The sequence below is a fragment of the Paroedura picta genome, chromosome 6 (genome assembly GCF_049243985.1).
Source record: "Paroedura picta isolate Pp20150507F chromosome 6, Ppicta_v3.0, whole genome shotgun sequence".
Classification (NCBI taxonomy): domain Eukaryota; kingdom Metazoa; phylum Chordata; class Lepidosauria; order Squamata; family Gekkonidae; genus Paroedura; species Paroedura picta.
This window is the reverse complement of record NC_135374.1, coordinates 51,414,667-51,433,622: the sequence shown is the minus strand read 5'-3', so window position 1 is coordinate 51,433,622 and position 18,956 is coordinate 51,414,667. Positions and strand designations below refer to the sequence as shown.

General features: G+C 41.9%; 1 protein-coding gene across 7 annotated transcripts in view; it reads right to left on the bottom strand.

Annotated features, from left to right (window-relative positions):
• Positions 1-18,956, bottom strand: part of LOC143839837 (uncharacterized) — a 298,170-nt gene that overhangs the window by 98,091 nt on the left and 181,123 nt on the right. For all 7 annotated transcript variants that reach the window (XR_013231891.1, XR_013231895.1, XR_013231890.1 and 4 more), the window contains one exon: positions 14,566-14,614. The gene's annotated coding sequence lies outside the window, so the exon portion shown is untranslated. The remainder of the gene's footprint in view (positions 1-14,565; positions 14,615-18,956) is intronic.

Sequence of the window (18,956 nt, the reverse complement as noted above, 5' to 3'; positions counted from 1 at the left end):
ACTCTCGTGGTGGAAGAAGGCATTACCACAAGACAAGTGAAACAGATCCATTGGATCCAAGCTATTAAGACAAATAAGAATTTAAATGCATCAAAACCATTCAGAGGAATGGTTGGACTAATGCACGATAAATCAGTGAAAGAAATGCTAAAGAAGAATAGGGATATTTCTGAGAAGGTGAATGAATTATTCTTATTAGGATTCACCAAAACAGCTGTTGGATATTTACCCAATGCAAGAATTGCTATTTTGGGGGCAAGTTTCTGAAGAACTAAGTTATACAAAGGTGGCAAAACATAACAATCTAAGACAAACTGACTAATTAAAAGTTTACAAAGTCACCAGTATGTGATGGGATACATGAAAGGGTTTTAAAATAACTCAAATGTGAGTTATTTCCTGACTGAAGCATGTAACTTGCCACTAAATTTGGCTACTTACCTTAGGACTGGAAAGCAACAAACATAACAAATATATTTATAAAAATGGATATGCAGCAACTGTGCATGAAAATGGAAAGAAACAACAGAATACAAATTTATATATATGATGATGATATGAAAGAAACCAGAAATAGAACAACTAGTATTGTGGTGTCATTCATTATATCTGCAATGTGCCTGCATTTGGAACACTTTGTGCAATTATGGGGATGCCATCTAAAAAGATATTGTTGCCTATGTGGACAAGTGCAGAGGGGGACAATAAAAATTATCCTAGGGTTCGCACACTCTTCCTGTGAGAAAAGGTTAAAGAGTCTGAAGTTTCCTACCATAAATCAAAACCAACTGTTCATTAGTACATTATACAATGACCTGTGCAATCCAGACTTCTCTGGATCAATTTCTAATCTTATTCAGAATAACTAAAGTTACTTGATATATAGGCAGTGAAATGCCACCCATCTTTCCCATATGCTATGGCCCTATGTAATTCTTTGTTTTTTTTAAATTCTACTAGGAAGCCCATTCTGTCTTTTCCAGGAGAAGTGATACTGATGTTCCAAAGATTTGACCCACTGAACCCTCATTACAGTGTCAGTATCTTCCTTTTGTCTTTAAGGAAAAAGGGGAAGGGAAACCAGTAAAGTGATCTGAAGATGGATTCACCATAGTCTATCAGCAGATTCACCAAATTAGCATAGTAGCTATGTAGCATTATAAGATGAGAGAATATTTCTTTAATGCTACCATTTTGGTACGGCATGTCTCCTCTTTAATTAACTTGGAGAATTCCCTGATATGAGAACATAAAATACCAAAGCTTATCTGATAACCCACTTTTATGGATGGACAGAATATAATGATAATGGTCCTTGTGTTTTTCTTTGCTAATTTTGATGGCTCAAGTAATGATGTGTTGTGTACTGTATGCCGTATTGCCCTTAACCACATTGAACTTAATACTTAACACCGGTGCCTCCAGAACACTTTTGAAGTTATTACTGTGGAATCAGAGTAACTATAGCTACAAATTTGGAGATTTGGTTCAAATAGATATCAACAAACAAATATTAAAATGTATGTTGTACAGATACTAAATGCCTCATGAAAGTGTCTGTTCTTTATTCAACCCACTAGAATAAGTTACCACTATCAACAATTACTATGCCATTTTCTTAAAATAAATATATATTTAAAAAAAATCAGATCCTGCAACTCCTATAAGGATAAAATCTTGATCAGTTTTTTTAAAATACACCCCAAACATCATAAATAACAATATCCTGCTAAACAACATAAAATCCTCTCTGAAGAAAAATACTTTAAGATCGGAATTGTTTACTGCAATTTTTCCTATGTAATGAAAAGATTTTAGTGAATGTCTTAAAACTAATGCTTGCTAATTAGTATAGCAAAACACAATATAATCTTCAGCATCCAACCTATAGTGTTCTTACAAAATCTGTTGTGAAAACAGAAGTGAATAGAAAATGAATAATAATTCTGGGGTTGACTGGTGAACATGTTTAAAAATGAAGGAAAGTTTCCTCAAGTCATCCAGTCATTGTCACTGAGACAGAAGGAGGAAGCTGGGGAGGAACTCCCGTAGTGCAAAGTAGTATAAGAAAAACTTTCAGTAAATTTATGGCATATTGCTGGAAATTATGGGACGTGCCACAAACACAGGGGAAAGATCCTAAACATTTAAAATATTTGTATATGTATAAAGTGTGCAGGGTGGGAGGTCTCCTGCTATAATTTTTGCCTTTAAAAATGTGCCTTTTAAGGTGGCACCAATGGCAGCAAGTCTTGTAGCAAGAGAAAGGAATCTGCAGCAGAACAATATGATATTATGCACTATAGTCATCTTTACACAACTGGAGAAATTGGAGTGATATAGACAAATAGTATGTCAAGCATCTGGTTCCAGTGATCGCTATTTGTAAACAGGCCATAAGCCAAACCAGCAGTTGAGTAAGCACAATCTATATTATTTCTATGCAACAAGTTTTTAATTATAACTGTACTGCAATTCAAAATTAAAAGTCCAATTCACAGCACTGTTCAAGCACTAGGATTAAATTCAGGTACTTGTGGTGCAGAGTGGTAAGGCAGCAGAAATGCTGTCTGAAGCTGTCTGCCCATGAGGCTAGGAATTCAGTCCCAGCAGCCAGCTCAAGGTTGACTCAGCCTTCCATCCTTCCAAGGTCGGTAAAATGAGTACCCAGCTTGCTTGCTGGGGGGTAAACGGTAATGACTTGGGAAGGCACTGGCAAGGCCACCCTGTACTGAGTCTGCCATGAAAATGCTAGAGGGCGTCACCCCTAGGGTCAGACATGACCTGATGCTTGCACAGGGGATACCTTTACCTTTACACTGAATTCAGTTAGGCTTGGACACAATAGGATGTTGACCAAAGCGGTTAATGAATCAACTAGCCTCAGGCTCTGAATGAATTTGGAAAAATGTTAATATACTTCCACACAAGCATACAAACCTAATTTAAATATTTCTACTTTTGCTGTTAAGTCCAGCACTCTCTGTTGTATATAGGTTTGTATTTTAAAAAATCTTAGGTCATTCATTGTGCTTTAATGATCTGGAGAAATCCTGCTTTAGAACCTTTATGTTCACCATATGTCTCTAAACAATTCATTATGACCGAATACGCATGGGGCGGGAGGTCTGGGCTAGCAGTGGCAGGGCAGCTGGGCAAATCCCCAATTATGCACAACATCAACACTATCCTGGCCCCCTCCCAACCATGGCCTGACTCAGGCCCTCAGATGGCCTGTGGTAAGGGAATGTGGATTCTTCCGCATTCCCTGTGTTGCTGCAGTCACCATCCATGGCCCTGCCGAGCTGACCCTGTAATGGGACACCTGCAGGGACACCAATCACCGTGGACGGCTTCATGGTGCCATGGAGCTGAATGGAGCGGTCTCCCACACCCACAAAGACGCAATTTTAAAAAATAGAGCATAGCCACAGAAGACTATCATTTTGATCAGAGCACCGACGGGACAGAAACTTCTCAAGCCACTCTTCTTAAGTTGTTTTTCTGCTTTAAATGTTTTCTTCCTTCATGGATATACATGAAGAAAAGAAGACAGATTAATTTGACCAGAAATGTTGCCAGAGGTAGAAAGATGAAGCATGTCTGCTGCCACTATTTCACTTCCTGTTTTGGCTTCTGGCTCCTTTCTGCTAGAATATTTACCTGGTGTTTACTTGTTTACTGCCAAGAATGCTGGAATGGGCAGAGCAGCTAGGGTGGTATGATGTATAGTGTGTGAAGGATGAGGTTAGGAGGGCAGAACAGTGAAGCTGTAGAGGGCAGAACAGAGCGGTAGGGGTGAGTGGAATGCTAAGGATGAGGGATGGTAGCCATAGCAATGAAGGTGAGGAGGGGTTTAGGTCCAGCAGCAAGAGTAGGATTGTGAGAAGGAGGCGGATAGGAAGAGCACTAAGTATGCAGAACACTAAGACAGCACTGACACAAAAGAGTAGTAATAGTTGACTAAGGGACTAAGCAGAGGCTGGTAAGCAAATTTTTCTGTGAGTTTTTCAGGGATCCCTACTTGTAATCTCTAATGATCATGCATTTCTTGCAACTGAGATGAGTTCTTCCCTTAACTCATATAAGGCTGTGCTCCAAAAGCATTATACTAAGCTTCCTCTTTTGTGTCCCTGACTTTGTGATATATACATACGGCACTATATTCAGGACTGTCTGCAAGTACCAATGCATGAGAATTTAAAAAATGTACTGTTTCAACTTGAAGACTGAAAATCTGTACAGATCCTTTAAGACTGCAGCCATGGAAAATGGTCAACTTGCACATTTCGTTATTAAAAGTAAGCATCAATAGCTACCAAGGTTGTGCTTAAAGGTTGCTTCCTCTAACCTACAGTTCTGTTTGCTGCACATTTTGCTGCATATTTGCTATGTTATGTTGATGGTTCAAAGGGTAACTAATGTTTTTCAATGTGAAGTGTTCCTGCAGCGGGAAATAATGACACTAGACAACAGACATGGGGTACATGAGATATCAATGACTGATCTGTAGAAGCTACATGGGGGGGGGGCAGCTATATGCAGAGAGAAAAAATCCTGAAACCTTTTCCTCTTAGGAAATTTCTACATACAGTAGTAAGCCAGGTGCCCAAAATACAGTAAGTTATAACTTACAGGCCCATTCTGCATGGCAGTAGCCATGCCAGGCTAATGGTGGTATGGTGCTGCAGTACATAAAGCTCCGCAATTTACCATGTCCCCATGGGGGACACATTTTAGCACTGGATCTGCTCCGGTGCTGAAATATGTATTTGCAGAGGACACATTTCAAGGGGAAATATGATCTCACACTGAAATAGTCCCCCAGGAAACAAAGCAATAGTATAATACTTCCACTGCATGGGGGACCACATCGGGGGTTATTTTGCAGGAAAATAAAAATGTATGCCCTGATCTGACCATGCAGTGAAACTGACCTAGGCATTCTTTGCCCCCTCTGGGCCACTGAAGGGCAGGGAGGAGCCAGGCCTATAAGGATAGGCCCTGTTGGCTCCCACAGTGGCTAAGAGAATGTGGACTCTCCTGGGTTCCCTTAGCCCAGGGCAAATCATGCCCTAATCTGCAGCAGGAACAGAAGGGGGCCTGCCCAGTGGCTGATTCACGTAGAAGCAGGGATTTGCCCTGCTTCCATATGACCACCCTCTCAGCCTTTTCAATCCATTTGGAATCAGCAACAATGTACTTTTAAAAAGTCACCTGCTTGCAAAACACCTCCCATGGGGTAGGTTTTCTATTCCATGAGTTCCATGGAAACATTTTAAGTGCTCTATAGCAGGGGTAGTCAACTACCTCATGTCAAAGCTCTGAATAGCAGCAGTGTGAAACTGGAACATTGGACACTAAAAACAAACAAACAAAAATGTGGAATATTTCATCTCCTTATTCCATACACTACAATATGTATTTATTTTCCTGCTTCATTCTTGTCTGACCCACCAGTCTCACAATGATTAGCTGGCTTGGGGAAACTTATAGGGGCAGCTGTGACTTGATGGCACTTCCCACTATCACCATCCATAATGCAAAGCAAGCAAAAAAGAACCTTTCCAATAAAACTTGAAGGAGACTGGACACATCCTTCCGAACACTGAATGGTAACCACCAGCTAATCCCATATTATAACATCCGGATGGATGGGTAAACCAGCAGCTACAGGACTCACACCACACTGAAGCAGAGCCAACTAAACAGTTGTTCTCATAAGACATTGAGGACAGCCCGCCCACCAGGAGTCTATTTGAAATAGGAGAGGAACAACTGCAACCCCAGGTTTGACCAGCAGGGAGCTGCACTGTTACAAAATAATCCTCTGATCATTAATTGATTGCAGTTGTTTTTAGAAAGTGCTTAAATCTCCAGGAAGCAAAGGGTTTCAATAAGCTCCGGTTTACAGAAAAAACCCTTTGTAATTAGTGTGTAACTTCCTATGCTTTGAATCATGTCTTTCCTTTGCAAACTTTGCTATCTCAATATTTTTCCTAGCTCCAGAGAATTTTTACTTACCTCAACATTTGTGAAAAAAATTAAGAGGTTATTCCCCAGTATGAATAATTTCCCCAGTATAATTTCTGAGTGCTTTCCCCAAGTACTTCCCTCCACTGTGAAAACTACCCCTTTATTCCTTTTTTCTCGTGCTTGATAATTATTATTTTCTCCCAGTCTAGAAGAAGCTGATTTGCAAATCAGAGGTGCTCTTCCAAAATCTTTTCAGGAATTCCTCATCATTTTATATAAGTTCTTATTGGTGTGTTCTAAGCATTTGCACATTGCTTCCTCTGTAACCAGCTACTATGTCTCTTCCTCCAATGGAAAAGTCACTTAAGTTGGAAAAATTCTTCTTGAGATGGAGAAACTTCCGTCATCATGAAGCAGAATAAACCTCAGTGTCTTCAATCATATACAAAAACGTAATGATGGCAGTACTCCTTGATTTTGTTGTGGAAACAATAACATTGTGGTACACTTGCCAATGCTTCACAGATGGTATAGGTTGTGAAAACTGATGTGCAAATGTAACTGATCCTATCAACAATGGCATAATTTTAACTGGGCTGCTGTATCATTTTACATCACATTTGGTGAATTAAGTCAGAAGAGACCAAATGCACTAAGGCAATTTTATGTTTATACATAGGGAAAGAGCCCAGACAGGTGTCAGCTCAAAGTTACTGAAGGTGATGTATGCCATATGCAATACTGCCATGACTTATAAACAAATATTGTATATGCTTTTCTCCAATTACTTTTTATCTCTAGATCTGTTTTATGCAGCTCCTGTATAAGCAGCTAGAGATACAAGGGATAGTTTAAGAATTACATTGTGAGCAATGTAAAATTAAACATTTTAAAAATGAAACATTATTTATAATTCCTTCATTTGATTTTTCCCTGTTTTGCATGCTTCTGGGAGGCACTTAGACCATAGATATATATGGTATCTATAGTGATATTCTGTCTGATTCCAATCTTGGTAGAACAGGCTAAAAATAATATGTTCCACTTAATATTTCTGGTAAGGGCTAGAAGGAGGAGCTGTCTCATGGCTTAAGTGCCACTCAGTGCTTGACACCCTCTCAGGGCAGCTGTCCTGTCCCTGAGTGACTCCTCCTCCAACCAGCTTGCCTGTCTGTCAAGAGGCCAGCCAATCACCTTCCATCACCCACCCCTGACCACCCCCTACTTCCATTTCCCTCTGAGGCTCAGAGGCTGCAGCTCCCTGCTGCGTGAAAACTGCCCCTGCCAGTGAGTTCTCTTCCTGGGGGCCTCCAGCCTGCAGCCTTTCCAGGTCCTGGAAGGAGGGAGAAGCCATATGGAGAGTTCTTCCACCCCACCCCACCCAATCTAGTGCCTGTTTTATTCCTGAATGCAACGGGCTTTGTCCCTAGAATCTTTAATAATGCTGAAAATGTTTTATGCCAGTGTAATAGTAGTGATTAAGAGCGATAGACCAGTATCTGGAAGTTCCTTGTTCAAATCTCTATTCATGCTGTAGAAAAGGAGTTCTCCAGATGATTGTGGACTACAATTACACATGAGCCCCTGCCAGCATGGGCATCTGGAGAGCCACAGTTTGGCCACCCCTGCAGTAGGAGTTCACTAAATGACCTTGAGCCAGTAACACTTTCTCAGACCAACCTACCTTACAGGGTTGCTGTGAGGATAAAATGGAGGAAAGGAGAAGCTCCTTTGAGGCCCCATTGGAGAGGAAGGTGGGGTATGAAAGAAAATGAAATAAATAATAAATAAAATACTTTATGAAAATATTTAAAATTACTACTGAATGTTTGGCACAGAAATGCCCTTCCACATAGAGAAGCTGTTCTGAGGAAATACAGATTCCCTTCAGGAGCAACATTAGGTAAAATTTTCAATGCTTCAACAGTTCTCAAAAGTACTTATAAACAAATCTTTTTATCAGTGTATCAGTTCATGCAAGAAGTTTGAGATCACTCCTGGGATGTCTATACCTAACGTCTAGAAATTTCTTCAATTCCCAAATGTTGCTTCACCAACCATGAACCACCCAAAATATAAGTAAGGTTTTATTTTAGGTTCAGCTGAACTGAATGCCTGACTATTTGGGACTGATGTATCTTAAGGACCATCCTAAACTTGTGCCTAAGTCTGGACTGCAGTATGTCTAGATAATCTACTTCTCTAGGACCCATTTTGCACAGCAGCAGCCACACTGGGCTGCTGCCGGGTCCTTACAGCATGGTGGCATGCCTCACCACTTCCCGCATACTCTCAGGGGAGGGAATCCCCAGCGTATATGGACTGCCCTGGCGTAGTATGTGAGGATGCACAATGCCGGGGCTGAAAGAGCCCAGTATGTTGCATGGAGGCAGTGGGAGGGGAGTGGAGGGAGTAAGGGTTTCCACCACACAATGGCAGGGGAGTGGCATGCTGCTCTCCTGACAAGGTGGGGTGGGAGAATGCCCCATTCAGCTCCCCAACTCCGTGGAGCTGACAGGGGTGTGTGGTGTCCATACAGGGACAACATAGGTCCAATTATGCATGAGGCTGGTGACAGAGGGCTGCGGATGGCGTCTGCAGTATGCATACCATGGGCCATCTGGGGCACTGCATAGGGACATGGCTGGGATTGCAGCAATGCCATGCATATTTGGGGATAAGCCCTGCTGCTCTGTTGCTGCCACCCCGGACTACCCACCCCATGCATAATTGGTCTAAGACTGGTTGATGCTGCCTATTCACCATCTGCTGGAGTACCATATCCCCAAACATAGTCCAAGGCACTGTCTCAGGAGGGGCCTAACAATCACCTATTTCAAAGCAGATGGAACCATACCCTCCCAAAGAGGATAATCATTTTTCATCACTGTCTAATCTTGAAATAAGTGATAGAACATTTTATACATAATTCATTGCAACCCAAAAACATTAGTAATATGAGGAGTTATCACCTCAGCTCATTTTTCACTACTTTTTTGCTTCACATAAAGAAAATTTATAATATGTTTCTGCAGCAATTTAAGTCATTTCAGAAACTAGTGGCTGGGAGGCCTCATCATCTACACAGGCCAAAGTCAGTTTTAGCTATGAATTAATTATAAAATAGCCAGATAAATTTGCATTTTTGCCAGAACAAATAATCTTGAAGTTATTAAAACTTTGTGTGCGTGTAAATTGCCCTCAAGTTGTAGCTGGTTTATGGCAACCTCATAGGGTTTGCAAGGCAAGAGACACTCAGAGGTGGTTTGCCGTTGTATGCCTTTGTGTGTTGACCCTAGAATTCTTTGGTGTTCTGCCATTCAAATACTAACAAGGGCCAATTCATCTTAGCTTCTGACATCCAACAAGATTGGAGTAGCCTGGCCTCTCCAGGTTAGGGCATTATAATCATTATTATCATGTTTCAAATGTAAAGCTTATATCCATTTGAACTTTATGTTCAAACAAAGCACCAAGAAAGATAGTTATCTCATAATTTGTAACTACTTTCAAGTCAATATAGTTAGATGGCAACTTGAATTATTTAAAGAAACTTGCTACTACATTAATTTCAAGGTGGATGATATTTGGTGCATGCTTATAACTGAAATTGATTGGCATTCTGGAATGTAGGTTGATTTTTAGGTGAAAACCACTTGGATGGAGAACAGATAAGTGATTCTCTTTTCATCATTTATTTTGTTTAACTTCTAGGGAAAAGATAATATTAATCTCTCACACTTCATTTGAGAAGACCACATAAAATAGATTTGTAGGTCTTGTTGTCCAAAGAGAAGTAGCTACATGAAGTAGCAATTCAGCAAGCTAATTTATAATCTAGAATGTACATTACCTGACTCTTGAAACTAGACTGTGACTGCAGGTGGCCTGTCACTGTATCACACAAACTAAATCAGTTAACCCTATACATTTCTTCTTAGTAAACATTATATAAACAAATCTGATATATGCTCTGGACTGCAGAAATCATGAAATTAAAACTGTACCACTACATATTAACTTTTCAACACATCTTTCACTATACTATTACTAATATTTCCATAAGAAATTTAATAAAGCATATCAATAAACTGGTTGTTGTGGGTTTTCTGGAGAGTCCCTGCTAAAGTTACTGGTGAAATATTAGGAACTAAAACTATCATTAATTAATTAATTAATTAATTAATTCATTCATTCCATGTATAGCCTGCCTCTCCCACTAAGTGGCTCATAGGAGGTAACATCAATGCCCCCAAATAAAATCCCCATAAAACAATAATAAAACCAGATAAAAACCCTCCTTTGGTAGCGATAAAATAGACTCCCATCCCCATCTCGACATGCTTCAGGGTAGCCTGATGACCTGGCTGGTTCAGGGAAGTGCCCTGGCCTCAACCAAAGACCTGATGGAAGAGCTGCATTTTACAAGCCCTGCAGAATTGTGAAAGTTCCAGCAGGGTCCTCAGCTCTCCTAGGAACTCATTCCACCGGATTGAGGCCCTGCCCCTCTTGGGTCAGGGATCTCCAGAAAATATGTACTTGCAGAGCAGAGTACCCTGTGGAGGGCATAAGGGGAGAGGAGGTGCCACTGATATGTGGGGCCCAGACCATGAATAGCCTTAAAGGTTAACACCAGAACCTGGAACCTGATCTGCTTTACAACTGGCAACCAATGCAGCTGGCCTTAGCACATGCTGGATATGGGTAATCTAAGGTGTTCCAGTGAGGACCCTAGCAGCCGTATTCTGTACCAGCTGCAATTTCTGGGTCAGGGACAAGGGTAGATCGAGTTACAGAAGTCCAGTCTGGAAGTAACCATTGCATGGATCACTGTAGCCAAACAAGCCGAGGACATATAGCGCACTAGTAGCCTCACTTGGCACAGATTGAAAAATATTGTGTGGGCTTCCTAATATTTGCCAAATATATTGGGGGGGGGTGGAGTCTGGGTGGCTGTCCATCAGGAGATAGACCTCAGTATCATCTGCATATTGGTGACAACTCAGCTCATCACTTTGGACCAGCTGGGCCAGAGGGCACACATAGATGTTAAACAATGTGGGGGAGAGAACCCCACAAAGGAGTTGATAGGGATGCAACAACTCCTCTCCCACTGCCACCCTCTGTGTCTGGAGAAAGGAGCACAGCAGGTCTGTACCCTGAATCCCAGCCCCACTGAGGCAGTAGACTAACAACCCATGCTTGACCACGTCAAACATGGCCGACAGGTCTAACATCGTGAGGAAAGCCAAACTTCTGCTATCCATCTGGTGCTGGAGATCATCCGTCAAGGTGACCAGCACTATCTCCACCCCATGGTCAGGATGGAAACCTGACTGGCATGGATTGAGCCTCCATATTTCCTCCAAGAATGCCAGGAACTGGTATGCGGTAGCCCTTTTAACCACCTTTACCAAAAACACAAGATGTGAAACTGGGCAGTAGTTGGCTGGGTTCTGTGGATCCAGTTATGGTTTCTTCAGTAAGAGATGAAGCACTGCCCCCTTCAGTGGCTGTGGGAACTCCCTGGTAGTCAGGGAGGGGCTGACAATATCCCCTAGGGCAGTGGTCCCCAACCTTTTTATCACCGGGGACCGGTCAACACTTGACAATTTTACTGAGGCCCGGGGGGTAGTCTTTTGCCGAGGGACGTTGCCAACGCCACCTGAGCCCCTGCTCCGCTTGCTTTCCCGCTGGTGCCCCTGACTTCCCACTGCCTGCTGGGGGCTGCTGCTAGCAGCAAGTGCACAGTTCCACACCAGGGGGGAACCCCAGCCATGGCGGCCACCGGAGAACACCAAAGGTGAGCCAGTGGCGGAGTGTCAGGGCAGCCCCTAAGGCAGCAGCCAGGGAGGGGGACGAGGAGAAGCCGCGGACCGGTACTGACTGATCCACGGACCGGCACCAGTCCCCGGACCGGGGGTTGGGGACCACTGTCCTAGAGCTCCCTATCCGCTGGTCACTCATTTTGAGCAGCCAGGATGGACAGGGATCAAGGGGGCAATTGGTCACCCTCACTGTCCCTTGTCTAGTTTCTGAGAGTTGCCTTAAGTCATCAAACATATCCCCTCAAGATGGCTAAGGGACCTCCATTTCCCTTTCTGTCTCAAGCATTGCAGGGAGATCACAGCTTTATCTGTGACTTTATCTTTGAAAAAACTCGCTAATGCCCCACAGCTTAATTCCAGTTGACTAGAATTTTGGCACCCTTCCTCAAGGGGAAAAAGCGACCAATTACCCTAAACAATTGTGCCAGACATAAGCTCATAGATGTGATAGTGGTGGCTTAAAACTCCCATTTCATCACTTTCACCGCCATTTCATATGCCTTCATAAGTGTTTAATAAGATGTTCTTGCTGCTTCATTGCAAGTCTTCCTCCACACTTGCTCTGTCTTACTAGTTCTTGTAGTGGCAGAATGGAGGTGGATGGCCTGACGCACTGACTCCTTTTTAAATTACCGAATAAAAGTATTGTGACATTTCCACAACTTGATGTCAATTGTTTCTTTCTTTGCAAATTTCTCACTTCCACCTTCTTCTAATAATACTTATCTATATAATGGAACCATTTCCCTCCAACATTGTATTACAGTTTCCCTTCCATTTCTGTATTAGCATCCAGGGAAGTTTAGTTATAAGTGTAGAACTGCAGAAATCTCTGAGATACAAACTTCTAAATGTAATCTACAGATCCAGAGCAATAATAGACAACACTGTGCCTTAAAAATCAGTTGGACAACACACTAACGTTTTTGGAATACCATATTCTTAAGATATGGCTTATTGGGATATTTCACCAATTTTGGCTGCAGTGATTTGAGTTTCCTTTCTCCCACTAGATGGCAGTCATTTCAACTTAATATAAATACAAATGGTTGCCACATCTGAAGCAAACAATGGCATTCCTTGTGTTTGGAAGAGAAACAAGTTTTTGAAACTCAGTTTTTTGAAACATGGCTAGCTAATGTAGATCCAGCTACACTATTTAAGCTAAAGACATGATGTAAGGCACTTTTATATTATTTTTAGTTTTTGTGCTGTATCACAATACATTATATTTCTCAATTAATTCATAGTAGCATTTCATCACAACAATGGATTTGTTGGTTTCGTTTTTATTCATCATCACAGATATAGATCTAGAAATCCTAAAATATCTAGCATGCAAAACTTTTAAACTTTAAATGTAAATTGTAAATTTTACAGTGCAACACAGGCAGAATGACACTCTTTAAAGTCCGTTGACTTCAATTAATATAGAAAATTCATGGAACAATACAAGGAAGCATAGTCATAACAGTAGAGCTTGTAACAGTAGAACACTTAACATTTAGCCTTTACTATTAGAACATTCTAACTCTACAACTCTGCAACTGTTATCACACCTTACTGTACTGTGGTTCACCTCTTTCATCTGTGGTATGTAGTTGGTGGTGGGAGGGGCCTCTTATTGAAAATACTGGTCATTCTTAAAATTGTGCTGTGTTTTGATTAATAGTATAATTATTATATAAATCTAATTTCTAGACAGTTATCAGAAAAGCAAAGAGTAGGTTTTGAATAACCTTAACCTGAGCTGTGCCTCAGTCCTACAAATCATCACTTGTCCCATCACCATATTTAATTGAAAAATTCTGTTCTAAGATTACTGGACTTTTTCCAACCTCTGTAATATTCCAGTGATTTTTTGGCAGCATGCTAGCCAGTGGGCTGTGTGTGTGTGTGTGTGGGGGGGGGGGTGAGAGTGGGATAACAATATTGCAGAGCTGCACTGATGGAAGAATAAGGGACTCATTGCACCCCATTCTGACTGTGATCCATGAACCAACTTTTAATCTATGCAGATCCAATAGACCCAGGAATCAACTTTCCAAGGTCAGAAATTGATGTGAGTAGGGGGAGCAGGAAAGATATATGATATATACCCATATAGTTAGCTGGATCCAGCCTTCTATCCAACAGCTCACTACTACTGCCGTGTTTCCTTGATAGTCTTCATTCTCCAATATCCAAAGCCAATCTTAAGTACCAGAACTGGATTTCAACAGTTAGCTCTACCCATAAGATCAGACATAGTATGGGACAATTTTTAATGGGACAATTGGATCTTGGAAGTTAAGGATCTCATTGAGGTTGCCTTGCATGGGAGCATGGTGGAATTACAAATGAAAAACTTAGGTGGGTAGCCATGTTAGCTGGAAGCAACAGAACACAAACTTTGAGGCCACTGGAAGCTTTAAGACCAACAAAGTTTAATTCTGGGTATAAACTTGTGTGTGTATGCAGATCTGATGAAGTACTCATGCCTACGAAAGCTTATGTGCAGTGGTTAAGAGCAGCAGCCTCAAATTCCCCACTCCTCCTCATGTAGCCAGCTGTGTGACTTTGCTCTAGTCACAGTTCCCAGAGCTCTTTTGACCCACCTAACAAGGTGTCTGTTGCAGGGAAAGGAAGGGAAGATGGTTGTAAGCCACTTTGAGACATAGTGAAAAGCGCAAAGCAGGGCATAAAAACTAGTACAAACTTTGTTGGTCATAAAGGTACCAGTGAACTCATAATTTGTTTAAATAAAATATTATATGCTTACCTTCAAATTATGAAGAGTCTTTTGAAATGTCTTCCAGATAACCAGATATCTAAAGAAGCAAAAGGAATCCAGGTAAGCACAAAATTTATATAATTAAACTCAAAACAATGAAAAATATAATCAGAAAGCAACAAATTAGAAACTGTAATCCTGCATGCACTTATTTAGCAGTAATGTTCTTGAGTTCACTCTGTATATGCTTGTAGCAACAAGAGCCATCTGTCTGGAGTTCAAAGAGAACATGAAAAAAATCAATCGGAGTTATTAGTCAAGGAGTAGGAAACCCCGACAAGTGAATGAGGACAGGGTGCTGACAATGGTTAGGCTGTCAACTGCACCCACTTTTCCCAGCTTATGCTGCAGCAAAACTTGAAATAAAACCTATAATGAATAATATTGTGGCCCACAGAGGTCTACCTATCATGTTATGAGTGGGTCACACAGTTCTGCAGGCTCTCTAGTACGCAATTTGGACTGAAAGGAGCATGTTTAAGAGGCTTGGCATTTACCGACTCTTTTTGAGCAAAGACTTGGTGTAGGCTTGGTGCAGTTAAAAGCGGCACCCTCTAATCTGGAGAACCAGGTCTGATTCCCCACTCCTCCTCCACATGCAACCAGCTGGGTGACCTTGGACCAGTTGCAATGCTTAGGACTCTCCCAGCCTTACCTACCTCACAGGGTGTCTGTTGTGGGGAAAGGAAGGGTAGGCAATTGTGAGCTGCATTGAGATTCAAAAAAGTGGGGGGTACAAAAAAGCAGCTCTTTTGGGGAGGTTATTTTCCGTGTGCTTAATCTCTGACCTTTGCAGAATATGAGTCTGATCTGGTTAGGTTTTTTAAAGTTTATTATTGATTTGAGGCGGGGAAGATAAACTACAGTACTGGGGGTGAGAGTGAAATGAGAAGGGGGTGGTCAGGTGTGGGGGATGGAAGGCAATTGGCTGGCCACTGGAGAGGCAGGCAAGCCAACTGGAGAAGGCACTCAAGGCAGGACAGCCACCCTGAATGGGTGTTAAGTGCTGAGTGGCACTTAAGCCAAGAAGAAGAAGAAGAAGAAGAAGAAGAAGAAGAAGAAGAAGAAGAAGAAGAAGAAGAAGAAGAAGAAGAAGCGGCTTACAGTCGCCTTCCCTTACTTCCACCCACAACAGACACCCTGTGAAGTGGATGAGGCTGAGAGAGCCCTGATATCACTGCTTGGTCAGAAAAGTTTTATCAGTTTTATCAGTGCCGTAGTGAGCCCAAGGTCACCTAGTTGGATGCATGCGGGAGAGCGCAGAATCGAACACGGCATGTCAGATTAGAGGTCCGTGCTCCTAACCACTACACCAAACTGGTTCTCTACATCAAACTGTCTCCTCCTCCAAGGAGGGCTCCTCCTCCAAGCCCTTACCAGAAATATTAAGTGGAACAGATTATAACTCATAAAACAGAACTTATAGGTAGGGTTGCCAGGTTCCTGGTTGGAGTGGGGAATTCCCCCACCTTAGCTCCTACTTTCACACTAGCTCAGAGTTATGGTGGAGGAAAATGTTTTTTAAAATGGCCCTCAGGCCAACTGATCAATTAAGGGGGGGGGGCATAGAAGTAATGCCAATCATCTCAAGGAATTACTGGTTTTCCTTGAGAGGTGTAATATCTTTCAGGTTTTCCTGAATGTCACATTGTCACCAACAGCCTCCACCTATTTTTTTAATTGAACATGTCCACAGTGTATACTTATTTGTATATAGCAGTAGGTATTTACAGAATAGCAACAACAATTAAACAATAGCAAATTTACAAGAAGTGCATGATAAAATGAAATGAACCATTAAAATAGAATAATTTATTAGATAACACTATAAAGTCATATAGCATGAAGAGCAACATACCATTTTTTTAAACCTGCTTTCATAGTAACAATATTAGCCCTTCTTTTTCTTGCTGCCGGGGCATATAATGACATTTTATATTACATTCTCATCAAAATCAGATAAAAGAAAGATTATCTTCTCAATAAAGGAATAAGAATTCAGACGAGGTAGAATCTCAGCAAGGAATCTGAGTTGTATGTAAATCAGGTAGTCAAGAATGTAATAAGGTAAATCCTCTAAGGCTTGCTCACTACAAATGCAGAAATGTTGATTCCTTGGCATAAGGGTAAACATGTCTACAGTATATGTGAAAACACTTTATTGTCATTTTAACATATATTCTGGATCCTTATACACATTAGAGAGTCCTGGTCAATACCAGTATCCTACTCTCTAACAGTTGCAGAAATGTGTATTGTGGCCTCTTGTGGCGCAGAGTGGTAAGCGGCAGAAATGCTGTCTGAAACTGTCTGTCTATGAGGTTGGGAGTTTGATCCCAGAAGCCGGCTCATGGTTGACTCAGCCTTCCATCCTTCCGACGTCGGTAAAATGAGTACCCAGCTTGCTGGGGGGGGGGGGCTATAAAGCAGTAATGACTGGGGAAGGCACTGGCAAGGCCACCCTGTATTGAGTCTGCCATGAAAACGCTGGAGGGCGTCACCCCAAGGGTCAGACATGACCCAGTGCTTGCACAGGGGATACCTTTACCTTTACCTTTATAAGTATATCTGAGGCCACCGTTCTAAAACACTAAACTTGGCAGTGGAGGGGATTCCCCATTTGTTTTGCTTTTTGCAGTTTTCCTAGGCAATAGTAGGGAGGAGTGAAGGAGGCAGGTGTTAAAGGCAAATGGGATCTCACAACAGGGAGAACTTGCTAGGTTGCTTCAGCTGGGATTTTCTTGTTTGGCATTGGTTCAGTTGGCTTGAACCTCGGCATTGGTCCTAGGTTGTGATTGACTTATCTGGTTTGATCTTGTTTCTGTTACGTTGGGCTCCCTTCCCTTACTTTGGTTGGTTTGACTTGGATTCTCTGGTATAGCATTGGATACATTGGGCTTGCCATATTATTCTGTGGTTCTGCTGGGATTCTCTGATTTGATGATGGTTCTGTCGGGCCAGTGGTTGCTTGTTCCTGTGTTTCTTTGACCTCAAGAAAATATGGCATTTCCCCCCATAGGAAATAAGGGAGGTGTGCTGGGCTGCTCCATCTAGCAGGGTAATGTCCAGTTGCAGCAGCTGGCTGGGAGCTGGTTCAAAGCTAAAATGTTCCTTGCCAGCAGGTAGGGCAAATCCAGGAGCATACTGCAAAAGGTCCAGTCCAGGCTCAAGAGCTTCAGGTAGACTTGCAATGCAGGAGACAGCCAGGGTGTCAGCTGCCACAACAGTTTGGGATGCCAGCTGCACTTAAAACAGGTATCCTCTGATGGCTCAGTTCCCATCCTGAGAAGGCATATTTCCTTGAAGCAACCAGTGATGGCCTAAAAGCTGTGTGTTGTGTCTTTTAGCTGTCAGCTCCCTTTGAAGATGCTGCCTGTGATAATTTCCTCCCTTGCAATGATATTATACAAAAAAATTAAGCACTTCAGTGTAGTTTATCACTTCATTGATCTGTATGTATGTGCCAACCTAATGCAAACTTTTCTTTTGATACCATGTTTTCAACCACAGGAGATATACCCAATGCAGGAGAGAAATCCTGCCACCTGCTACTGAAGAAAACACAGTAATGGAAAAGTAAAGTTTATGAAACAAAGAACAATACAAGCACTGCATTTGATCCAGAATATGCTTTCTCAATAACAAATTTTTCATGTTGTAAACTAACATAAAGCAAAGCAGACCTTTTGCCATCTACAGAAATTAAAGGTACTCCATGACCATTGTAACCAACAAACTATAACCAATCCAAAAAAGGTTAAGTTTCCAGAAAAGAGAATCTCAGGAGCCCCTGCACTTTTGATTTCAGAAGGTGGTGTTTTACAGATGTTCTGCTATTCCTTCAATTCATTTTCTTCACTTCCTAACTGTGTAATCACCAACATAATCAGGAATGAGTCAATGAATATCTTGACGACTCCTTACTACTAAGCCAACTGGAACTGGCTACGTTGTGATGTCACTGAGAGTGAAGTCACTTAATGAGCAAGCCCTATGAAAAAAGAATGAGGGACTTGGGAATATCCAGTCTGGAGAAGAGGAAGTTGAGAGGGGACATGATTACTGTCTGTAAATATTTGAAAGGTTGTCACTTAGATGAGGGAAGAGAAAGGTTCCTCTTGGCAGCAGAGAATAGGATCCGGAGTAATGGGTTTAAACTACATGGAAAATTATATCGGCTAGATATCAGAACAAAAATATCTGTTCTGCTTCGGCTTCCTCCATGTGGAGGCAGTCATCTGGGGTGGACCTTGTGCACTGCCCAAAAAGGTTCCCCATGGTGAAGCAGGAAATGCTGGGGCGAGCATCCCCACCACAAATTCCCAGCAGTGGCCTGGCCCGGCGCAGCTGTACAGAATCGGTATCAAAGTGGCTTCACA